This window comes from Physeter macrocephalus, chromosome 11 (genome assembly GCF_002837175.3).
Source record: "Physeter macrocephalus isolate SW-GA chromosome 11, ASM283717v5, whole genome shotgun sequence".
NCBI classification, from domain to species: Eukaryota; Metazoa; Chordata; class Mammalia; order Artiodactyla; family Physeteridae; genus Physeter; species Physeter macrocephalus.
Genome location: NC_041224.1, coordinates 39,398,519 through 39,410,016, shown reverse-complemented (window position 1 = coordinate 39,410,016; position 11,498 = coordinate 39,398,519).

The following is an 11,498-nucleotide window of genomic DNA, read 5'->3' as shown; positions in this document are numbered from 1 at the left end:
TGGGCCTGCGCGTCCGGAGCCTGTGCTCCGCAACGGGAGAGGCCACAACGGTGAGAGGCCCGCGTACCGCAAAAAAAACAAAAAAACAAAAAAAACAAAACTATTTGAGCTCTCTCTCAGAACAAACTAGAAAAGGCATGGGGAATTTCTGTAACCTTTAAAGTTGTGTATGAATATGAAGAATTTCTCGAGAAGGGGTCTGGATCAGAGCTCTCCAGTATGACAGCCACTCACCACGTGTGACTACTGAGCGCTTGAAATGTGGCCAGTGCCACATGCGGAAAATATTTTAGATATATTGGATTAAATAAAATATATTATTAAAATTCATTTCACCTGTTTCTTTTTTCTTTTGTAACGTGGCTATTAGAAAATTTAGACTTAATGTGTGTGGCTCATATTATATTTCTACTGGATAGTGCTGGCCTGGACACTTAAAAGAAATGGTAGGTGACAAAAAATTAACTTTATGTTACTAAATGCTAACATAGGAATTCTAAGTTCCTAAGTGCAAAGCAAATAAGTATATAAAAGAGTGTCTTGGTATGAATGAGCTATTTCTATGTCTTGCTCAGGCTTCCTGGCTAGAGCCCAGAGCAGGAGAGAATTCTGCCCTAGGTTCAGGATGTGATGTGAGCAGTGCGGCCCCTAGGGCCACATGACCTGGCAAATTCCAAGGTGTGAGAGGATTTCATGGCAGGCAAGGAGACCGTGTGAGGTAGGAGGGTCCGGCGCAGCCCCCTAGGGCTCTGGAACAAGGCCACGCTATCCATAGCAGAGAACTATTCTCCATTTGAAAAGCAGATCCAGGCATATTACTGGGTCCCAGTTGAGACTGTGTGACTGATGTGAGTCACTGAAGGACCAGAAGGTTCTGAGAGCTGGCAAACCCACCAAGTCATTAGCTGGGGGTGGGCGCAATAGCAGTGCACCATGGGAACAGACCATCTGAGGTTAGGCCTGAACAGGTCTGGAGGGCACAAGTGAACTCTGCAAAGAGACACCTCCCAAGTCATCCACTTCTGTGGCACCAAGGCAACAGCTCACACCCACGGCCTCCTGAAGAAGGTTCTCTACAACTAGCTGATGGAGGAAGGAAAAACCGATGCCTGGGTCATACATGAATCAATCAACTCAATTTGTTGGTTCTAGCCGAAAATAGACTGCTGCGCCCACAGAGACACTCACGGGTGGTCCTTAAAACAGCACGAAAGGAAGAGATAGAGTCTCAGTGGACAGAGCTTCCAAAAGGATAACTGGTCATCAGATGGACATGGAGGGAGAAGTAGCCTGACATAATAAAATTGTCATCTGGGGGAAGAGAAAAGCAGATTTACCAAAGAAAAAAAAGAGGACTTGCCATGTGGTGCCGCTTGCCTGTTTTCAGCTTGCAGTTATGACTTTTAAAGTGAACCAGTCATCCAGATTCTGGACTTTCCTCCAGTGACATTCAGGTCATCAGGAGCAAGGACTAGGAAAGCCACAAGGTGGATTCAACTAGGATTGGAGTTTTGCAACCTAAATGTGATAGAGGGAGAAAGGAACAAAGGAAATGAAGATATTTTAAAGAATGCATTGTAATGATGACACACAAAGACATAAGGTAGGTAAAGGGGTATTGAAATTTTAATGGGGAAAAGAAGGAGGGGAATTGAGGGATTCAGTTCAAATAATTTTCTTTCTTTCTTTTTTTTTTTGTTTTTAATTTTTGGCTTGCCATGTGGCATGCAGGATCTTAGTTCCCCAACCAGGGATCAAACCCACGCCCCCCCCTGCAGTGGAAGCACAGAGCCTTAACCATTGGACCGCCAGGGAAGTCCCAGCTCAAAGAATTATTAAAGCGGAGTATTAGAGATGATGATGGGAAGACAGGGCTGTGCTGGGCTGGAGGTAAGAAGCTTAAGGAATTGAAAGGTCAATATACTGAATAGTTAGATACTGGAGTCACCAAGGATTAAGGCAGGAGTGAGGGTAGAGAGGAAGTCACAGAGACAGGAGCCCAATTCCTTCATGAATACAGGAGGAGTGACCAGGAAGGCAGTGGGCAAATCAGGTTCTCAGATGGAATGAGACCGAAGGAGCTGGATGTTGGGAAGGAGGGAGGAGGGGAGGCAGGAGAAGTGCCTCGTAAGAGACAATGGGGATCAAAGAAGAAATCTTTGCTTTTTGTTTTAAATTTTTATTGGAGTATAGTTGACTTACAATGTTGTGTTAGTTTCAGGTGTACAGCAAAGTGAATCAGTTATACATATACATATATCCACTTTTTAAAAAAATTTATTTTAATTAATTAATTAATTAATTTAAAATTTTGGCTGCATTGGGTCTTCGTTGCTGCGCGCAGGCTTTCTCTAACTGAGGAGAGCGGGGCTCTTCGTTGCGGTGCACGGGCTTCTCATTGCAGTGGCTTCTCTTGTTGTGGAGCACGGGCTCTATGCGTGCAGGCTTCAGTAGTTGCAGCATGCGGGCTCAGTAGTTGTGACTCGCGGGCTCTAGAGCATAGGCTCAGTAGTTGTGGCGCACGGGCTTAGTTGCTCCGCGGCATGTGGGATCTTCCCAGAGCAGGGATCGAACCCGTGTCCCCTGCATTGGCAGGCAGATTCTTAACCACAATGCTACCAGGGAAGTCCCCATTCTTTTTTTTTTTAGATTCTTTTCCCATATAGGCCATTACAGAGTACTGAGTAGAGTTCCCTGTGCTATACAGCAGGTTCTCATTAATTATCTATTTTATATATAGTAGTGTGTATATGTCAATCCCAATCTCCCAGTTTATCCCTCCCCCACTTTATCTCCTGGTAACCACAAGTTTGTTTTCTACATCCATGACTCTACTTGTGTTTTGTAAATAAGTTCCTTTGTATCTTTTTTTTTTTAAGTTGAGTGTCTCCCGTTTTTTTTTTAAAAATTATTTGTTTATTTATTTATTTTTGGCTGCATTGGGTCTTTGTTGCTGAATGTGGGCTTTCTCTAGTTGTGTTGAGCGGGGGCTACTCTTCGTTGCGGTGCAGTGGCTTCTCTTGTTGTGGAGCATGGGCTCTAGGAGCAAGGGCTTCAGTAGCTGTGGCTGGTGGGCTCTAGAGCTCAGGCTCAGTAGTTGTGGCGCACGGGCTTAGTTACTCCGTGGCATGTGGGATCTTCCTGGACCAGGGCTCGAACCCGTGTCCCCTGCATTGGCAGGCGGATTCTTAACCACTGCACCACCAGGGAAGTCCCTAGATAACCTTTTAAGTCCATACCAGCTCTCACATTCTAGATCTTTAAAATTCTTCTGTTTTTTGGGGGGGGTGCCACACCGCACAGCTTGCGGGATCTCAGTTAAGGGTTGAACCCAGACCACGGCAGTGAAAACCCAGAATCCTAACCAGTAGGGCCACCGTGGAACTCCCTAGATCTTTAAAATTCTGCGGACCTCAAAACAATGACAGCTGCAACAAATTCTGTGCAACTTTATAACCAGTGAAAGATGAAGATGTTACACAGGCAGGTGACTGAGTCTCAGAATGAATGCTCTGCCCTGGATTCTTAGGTATATTGGTTTTACAATGTAAGAGCAAAAAAATTTGTCCTGGTATGTGGAATATCCCAGAATGCTTCTTTCCATGCCACTGTGAGCAAATTCAGCTCAGCTTCAACTACCTTTCGCTCAGTGCCAGGCAGTTTGCCAGTGGAATGGACAGTGAGAAAGGGATTGGGAGTAAAAGAGAGAAACAGGTAGAGTGCAAAGGAAGCCCACAGGTGCAAATGCCTTCCAGGTTGGAAGGATCTAGGAAGCCTTCATGAAGGAGGTGGCAGAGCAAATTGATTCCTCAGATATTTGTTTCTATTTAATGTGTATTTATTGAGCCATTACTCTGTGCAGTGCACTGTACAATATGAAGGCCCTGGAGATACAAGGCTGAAGAAGACACAAAGCCACAGTCCTTGTCTGCAAGGAGTTCCCAAGCAAGCAGCGGTTATGATAGCATGTGACAGAGGTGAACGGAGAAGGCTCCAGCCCGCAAAGGGACACCCAACCTTCTCAGGGAGAGGCTTGTGAAGGCTTCCAGGAGAAAGGGGCAGGGTTAACCTTGTGCTTAAAGGATGTAGAGGAGTGATCCAGGCAGGTAACAAAAGGAAAGGCATTCTTTGCAAAGCCAGCGGCTCGTGTGAAGGCCTGGTGGTGGGAGAGAGCACAGCATATCTGGAAGGTGATACGTAATTCAATATTTCCAAAGCAGAAGGCATGCGAGTGGAAGGTGACAAAGTGAAGGATGGGACCTGTTTGTAAGTATCTGAGTGATCAATGAACACGGACGGATGCTCTGGTGAAAGGAACCTAATGGCAGAGAAGGTTAATGTCGTTGAAATAAAAAGGTAAAAACGAGAGGTAAAGATACCGCAGAAACTGACGAGGCAGCAATATCGGAAACCTCATATTTCTCAATCATCCTCCCTCACGTGACTGAACAGCAACATCTTTCGAAAAAAAGGAAAGGAAATAGGTTTTATCGTGCATTGAACAATTGGATTTTCCATTATCTCCTAAAACGGAATTTACTTCTCTCCCGGAAAACCACAATCCACAGAGGAGGAAAATAAACGAGACATAAATATAAACATGCTCCCCTGAAGGGCAGTCAGCAGACAAAAGTCTTCTTGAGGAGATGCGCCAGTTGATGTCATAGTGAACTCAGGTACAATTACTCATCCGCGTTCTGTCCCCTGAAGAAAACAGGGGGAAATCCAGAGAAGGTCGTGAAAACTGTATCCATTGCAAATTATTCCAGGCAGCGCCACTGCTGCAGGCACCTTTGGCTTATGCTAGAGTGAATAAACAAAGGACGTATTCTGGAAGCTGCTGTTTCTTTCCTCATCGTCTGGGCTCCTTCTGGGTGATGGCATCCTTTGACTCTAGTCTCATCCAAGCCCAGAATCAAGAGTAGAAGAGCATCTCAGAGGCGCTGGCTCAGCTACCCTCTGCTTTATCCTGATTGTGCAAATTCGCCAGCATGTGTTTCTAATCCAGTTCAAGTGTCTCGAGTCCTGTCCCCATTTCCATGCCCTTGCCGGTCCCACTGCTTTACAGGGGCCTCTTGACGCCCCGCCATGGCCTCTGCAGGCTCTGGAGGCCTTCCCAGCGGCCGCCTGGCAGAGCCCTGCAGGGTGGGCCTTGCCGCTCCTTGGGAGGCCTCAGTGGCCTCTGTCTCCTGTGAGCTCGGCCTAAACAGTCTTCCTCTGGCTCTTTCGAGGCCCCTCACCCTCCTTGTCCCTCTCCTTTGAACTCTAGGTTTTCAATGGCTAAAAAAGGCCACGTGGGACTTTCCTGGTGGTCCAGCGGTTAAGATGCCACTCTTGCAATGCAGGGGGCGTGGGTTCCATCCCTGGTTGGGGAACTAAGGTGTCACATGCCACGTAGCCAAAAAAATAAATAAATTTTAAAAATTAAAAAAGGCAAAAAGAGAAAAAGGCAACGTGATTTTAGTTTGCATTAGCAGAAGCACAGAACCCAAAAGGAAAGCTCTGGGCAGCCACACTCACCTGCTCCTAGGGTCGTCGCGAGGGTTACGTGTAGGGCACTTCGCTACATCTTATAGAACTGTCTTCTTCTCGTTATCGTTCCATCCTTAGAGACTGTTCCTTTGCTACGCATAGCCTAGGACCGAACCCTACGGCGTCTGCGCTTGTCTGCGGTGAGACAGAATATCGGGCACCCACACAGTCAGGCACGGTCTCTACCCGCAGGAGTCCCTGTCTATCGAGGGAGTGGGAGAAGAAGCTGAGGCGGGTTCAAGGTAAAGGCAGCGGTTACGCACACGGGGGAGGGAGACAGCCCTCCCTCCCGGCCGAATCCCCTAATGGTGCTTTTCTCCCGGGGCTTGCATCCTAGAGGGAAGCTGGAGGCTGCCTGCCAGCCCCGCCAGCCCCGGAGCAGACACTGTGCAGGGACCGAGGGACTGTGTTTGCAGGATCCTCCATCTGAACCGACACTGAGGTTCAGCTCCAGTCACGGTGGGATGAGAGGGCCGTCCAGCACCAGGTCTGGAGGCTCCAGGATGAGGTGCAGGAGGCCTCAACTCCCGGAGAATATGTACCACACAGATGCAGCACAGGCTCCTCTCTCTGCCAAACACCATCTAAAAACACAAGGCCAGTCCCTGCCTGCCTGATCTTGGCTTGCTGGGGTCTGCAGCACCTCGGTCAATACGCTTGAGGAAGAGGTAGCACGACAGGGTACCTGTATGTGGCCTCAGCCTCTCACTCAACATTACTGGCGCTTGTGTGATCACCAGCCGATGGTGTCCCTAAGCATCCAGGTGACAGTGGCTCTCAGAACTCTGTCTCCCCCCCTACAGAAGCCACAGACATTGTGAGGTTGATGTCAGTGTACAAAGAGCCAGCACGTGGTAAAATATGAAAAATGTGAAAAGCTGATCTCGGGTGTCCATGGATCAACCTCCTGGCGGCATCCAGCTCCTTCCCAGCAAAGACGCTGTTCGTAGACGGAGGTGACTTCAGGTTCTGTGGCCAGCTGGCTCGGCCCCTCACTACCTGCGTCACTTGGGCAAATTCCTTCAGCACTCAGAGTCCCTGTTTCTCTATGTGTAATGCAGAGGGTGTTGGGAGGATAAACTGTCGACTGAAAAAAAAATGCACAACCTAAAAGTTGAGAGTTACGTTTTATTTGGTGGACTTTCTGAGGACTTCAAGCCCAAGAGACAGGACTCTCAGGTAGTGCTGAGCGACTGCTCCAAAGAGGCATGGGAGGAGCCAGTACATAAAGGAGTTTTTTCAACAAAGCCCAGGTAGTCGGAAAATCAAAAGATCACTGTTAATTGAAGTGAACTAGGTATCTCAAGTTAAGGAATTTAGCGCTCCTCTCTGTATGGGAAGATGCAAGAGTCTGGGCTCACTGAAATCATCCCTTTGACGTGCACCTCCGCTGTCCAGGGCCAGCGCTTTCCCTCCCTGCGTCCCCTCAGGGTGCACCGTTGGGGCCGCTGTAATGTGATGGCCTGATGGCTGCAACATTCTTTGTTTACTGATAGGGCAGCAACATTTTTCATTCACAGAGGTGAGATAATTTAACGTTCTTATGGTACGCAAGACACTGGTTTACCTGGGCTGGAGGGATTCCCAGGACTTGGGACCTTCAGTGCTAAACCCACAACAGAGCCAGGTAAACTGGGACAGCTGGTCACCTTAGCAGCACCTGTCATATAGCAGATGGTCAATAATGGCATCTGTAGGTACTTACTGCTATTATTTCCACTGCCACGAACAGTAGTTAATGCTTGGAGGCTTAATCCTGGCCAAGCCCTGTTCTACGTGTTTTGCATGTATTAGCTCATGGAACCTTCAGGACCAGCCTCCAAGACTGGTAATTGTCATCTCAGTTTTGCAGAGGAAGAAATGGAGGAGCCAGGATTGGAACTCAAGCAGTCTGATTCCACATGATACAATCTGAATCAATAGGCTATGCCCTCTCTTCTCCAATTTATTAAGCACTTTGTCCCAGGCACTGTTCTAAGTGCTTAAACTGTGTTCATTCATTTATTTTATTTTATTTTTTTAAAGATTTTTTTTTTTGATGTGGACCAATTTTTGTTTTAAAGTCTTAATTGAATTTGTTACAATATTGCTTTCTGTTTTATGTTTTGGTTTTTTGGCCATGAGGCATGTAGGATCTTAGTTCCCGGACCAGGGATTGAACCCACAACCCCTGCATTGGAAGGAGAAGTGTTAACCACTGGACCACCAGGGAAGTCCCTATTTCATTTATTTTTACAGTGACCCTATTACTTCTCTTATGGACCAAAAAGAAAGGAAGGCTTATTTGGGAGAGTGGGAAGGAAAGCATCAAATACTAATTGTGCAGTTGCTGAACCTGGTATATAAATATATGGTGATCATCTGGTTCTGGTTTTAGAACCAAAAGTTGCATCCCAGGAGCCTCCTCAATCCTGGGTAGACCAGGGTAGTTGGTCACCCAATACAAAGAGCTAATACACACAGCAGGTCCAGGCAAGCGAAAAACCCAAAGATCATTCGCGTTAAGAGGAGATACAATTTGCAAATTTAGTTTCTCAAGGCCTAGTTCCTACGGCTGCAGTATAGGATCTCTTTCTTTCTATTAGACTGCTACTCCATTGAAAGGTTGCAGCTACCTAGAGACTTCCTTTTAAGACAAACTGTATATGGTTATTTTTAAGTTGTTGCTTTGAGGGAACTGAAGAACTTAATACAGTCCCTGGCGGGGTATCGCTCTGAGGTCTCAAATATTATTTCTCTGGGAAACCTTATGCATGGTACAGGAGTTTAAGAGTAGCATTGTCTTCTTGCCTTAATTCCTAGACTTCTGTACTGGGAATTTCAGGAAATAAACTATGATAGGAGTTAAAAAAAAACCTGATACACATTTAACCTTCCTCATTATCAAGGAAATGCTAAAAATATGACAATGAAGTTCAGTGTTTAACAAGTCAGTAAACCTTTCGAATCATATTAATAATCACGCAGATTTCAGGAAACTGTACACTCATCTATTGTTGGTGGCACTGGTGAAAGCACCCAGTGAAATTCAGGGCAGCTATTAAACCGATGAAGTTTGTGTAGCAACATGGAAATGTACTGGTATGTGAGGCTAAGTGAGAACAGCTGAGTTCAGAATTAGGCCTTGCAGTGTTTATTGCAACAAAACATTTTTGCATACATGTCACCAGGGCCTGGAAAAAGACTTGGAAAAATAAAAACATCTGATGTGTTAAGCGGAAAAGTTGCGGTGGTTTTTTTTGTTTGTTTTTCTTTTTCCCTGACTTCTACTGTTGCTGTTTCATTTGTTTGTACAATAAATGCAAAGGAAGGCCCCCCAGTGACCCACTTTTCCATCTTTAGTGGGCCTGCTGCTCAGGACCGGCTCTGCCCCCTCTTAACTGGCCAGGCGTCTCCAGACTGAGCAAATCTCCTTCCTCCAAGCCCCCTCGACTCTTGGTTCCTCCCCTCCTGTGGCCCTCATCTGGCTCCACCGTGACTGGGTCGTATAGTCTGGGGCCTTGAGGGAGAGAACAAAGACCCACCCCCTTTGTGCTCACTCCATGCATCTGACAGCCAATTGCCACTAAAGTAATATTTGTTGAATCCAACATTTTGATTTCCTGTTTCTAGTTTCTCTGTCTGCAAGAGGCAAACAGGACAATGGAAGCCTGGGTGAGGTTAAAAAGGCCTGAAATATTTCAAAGCTGTGGAAGAGAGAGGCAAGAGGATGGGATGAATTGGGAGATTAGGTTTGACATATAAACTACCATGTGTAAAACAGATGGCTAGTGGGAACCTACGGTAGAGCACAGGGAGCTCAGCTCCGTGCTCTGCAGTGACCTAGATGGATGGGATTGTAGGTGGGGAGGTGGGAGATCCAAGAGGGAGGGGATAGATGTATACATAGAGCTGATTCACTTCATTGTACAGCAGAAGCTAACACAACATTGTCAAGCAATTACACTCTTAAAAAAAAAAAAAAAAAGGATGGGTGGAGGGTGGGTGGTGACACAGCCACAAAACCTCCAATTAGACTTTTATTATAACACAATTCATTAGAGCATAATTAAATTTCTTACTAAATGATTAGCCATAAGTTTAGGGAAAAAAAAAGAAAAAATTTTAGGTAATTTGGAATTCCTCATAAGGGATATAGGAGAGAGGGGGACAAAATATCAGTATATCCCGAAGATCCACAGACCCCCAGCGGTGGGTGTTGGGACATTAAGGAAGATGGAAACACCGGAGTTGGACGTTACATCAGCCAGCACCTAGTTCCACCATCCATTGTATAGACAGAGAGGATGAGGTCAGGAAGTGGAGTGAAGTACCCCCAGCAAGTTAGCCCCGGTGCTTCCTGCGTCCCTTCCACCCTCCATGGGCCAGCTTCATCCACAGCAGCAGCTATATCTCTGGCATGAGCTACCATATGATCCAGCGATCCCACTCCTGGGCATATATCCAGAGAAAACTATAATTCAAAAAGATACATGCACCCCAATGTTCCTTGCAGCACTATTCACAATAGCCAGGACATGGAAGCAACCTAAATGTCCATCAACAGAGGAATGGATAAAGAAGATGTGGTACATATATACAATGGAATATTACTCAGCCGTAAAAAAGAATGAAATAATGCCATTTGCAGTAACATGGATGGACCTAGGGATGATCATACTAGGTCATCTCTGTCTGAAGTTAAGTCAGACAGAGAAAGACAATTATCATATATCACTTATATGTGGAGTCTAAAAAAATGATACAAATGAACTTATTTACAAAACAGAATAGACTCACAGACATAGAGAACAAACTTATGGTTACCAAGGGGAAAGTGGGTAGGGAGGGGATACATTAGGAGTTTAGGATTAAAATATATATACTACTGTATATAAAATAGATAACCAGCAAGGATCTACTGTATAGCACAGGGAACTATACTCAATATCTTGTAATAACATATAGTGGAAAAGAATCTAAAAAAGAATATATATATATAAATCACTTTGCTGTATACCTGAAACCAACACACCATTTAAAATCAACTAGGCCCTGGTGGAGACATGGAGAAAAAAAAGATAGATTTTTATGGAAAAGGAGGGACTAGGGAGAGAAGCCCAGGGAGGTTGGACATGGATGGTGGAGGGGAGGGATGAGGGCATGAGGTCAGCCCATGATGGTGGGTATAAGAAAACAGAGTGGTGTTGGGCGGTAGGGGGGCTTCTTCCCCTGTGCCTCTTCCTTGTATTAAACTCCAATCTTGGGCAAGTCTTCCTGAGAGTTGGCTTCTACCTTCATCAAATAGGATAACAACACCCACCCTCACTACCAGTTTTTGTGAGGATCAAATGTGACAAGGTCATAGCACTTTATAACCAGTCTGTGCCTGCTGGGCCAATGGGGAGGCTGGGCCAGAGAAGACCGGTGTCCAGCTCGAAGTCACATGGCACCTCAGGAGCCAAACTGTGGCCACAACAGTGTCCGCACTCCAGTCCAAGTATCTGATGATGGAAAGTTCTCAGATAACTGTCCAAAAGGCTCATGGTTCTCACTGGACCAAGGTCATCATCCCAGGTGGCCCAGTCAATAAGGTTTGCTGATGGACTGGATGCACATCTGTGCTCTGAACAAGAGTGCTCAGAAATCCTGATCTCGAGAGCCCTCCTTTTGCTCCCAGGTCCCAAACTTCCACCCTCCCACTTTATTGTAGACTGAGCAGCGTTTCCCGCTATTGAGGTGTGAGGTCCCAGTTCCTTCTGGCCCAGCACACAGACTCCCAGGACACAGTGTGGGAAAGGGAGCACCAGGAGGGGGACGTAAGGCCGAAGTGAAAGAGGGGCTGGAGGTTGGTGCAAAAACAATGGGGCAAAGCACCTCGTGGACCATAAAAATGACTTACTACTCACAGGCTCTCTTGTTCTGTGTGCCTTACGTTTAATCCTCACAAGAACTCTATGCGTCCCCGTTTTACAGATGAGGAAACT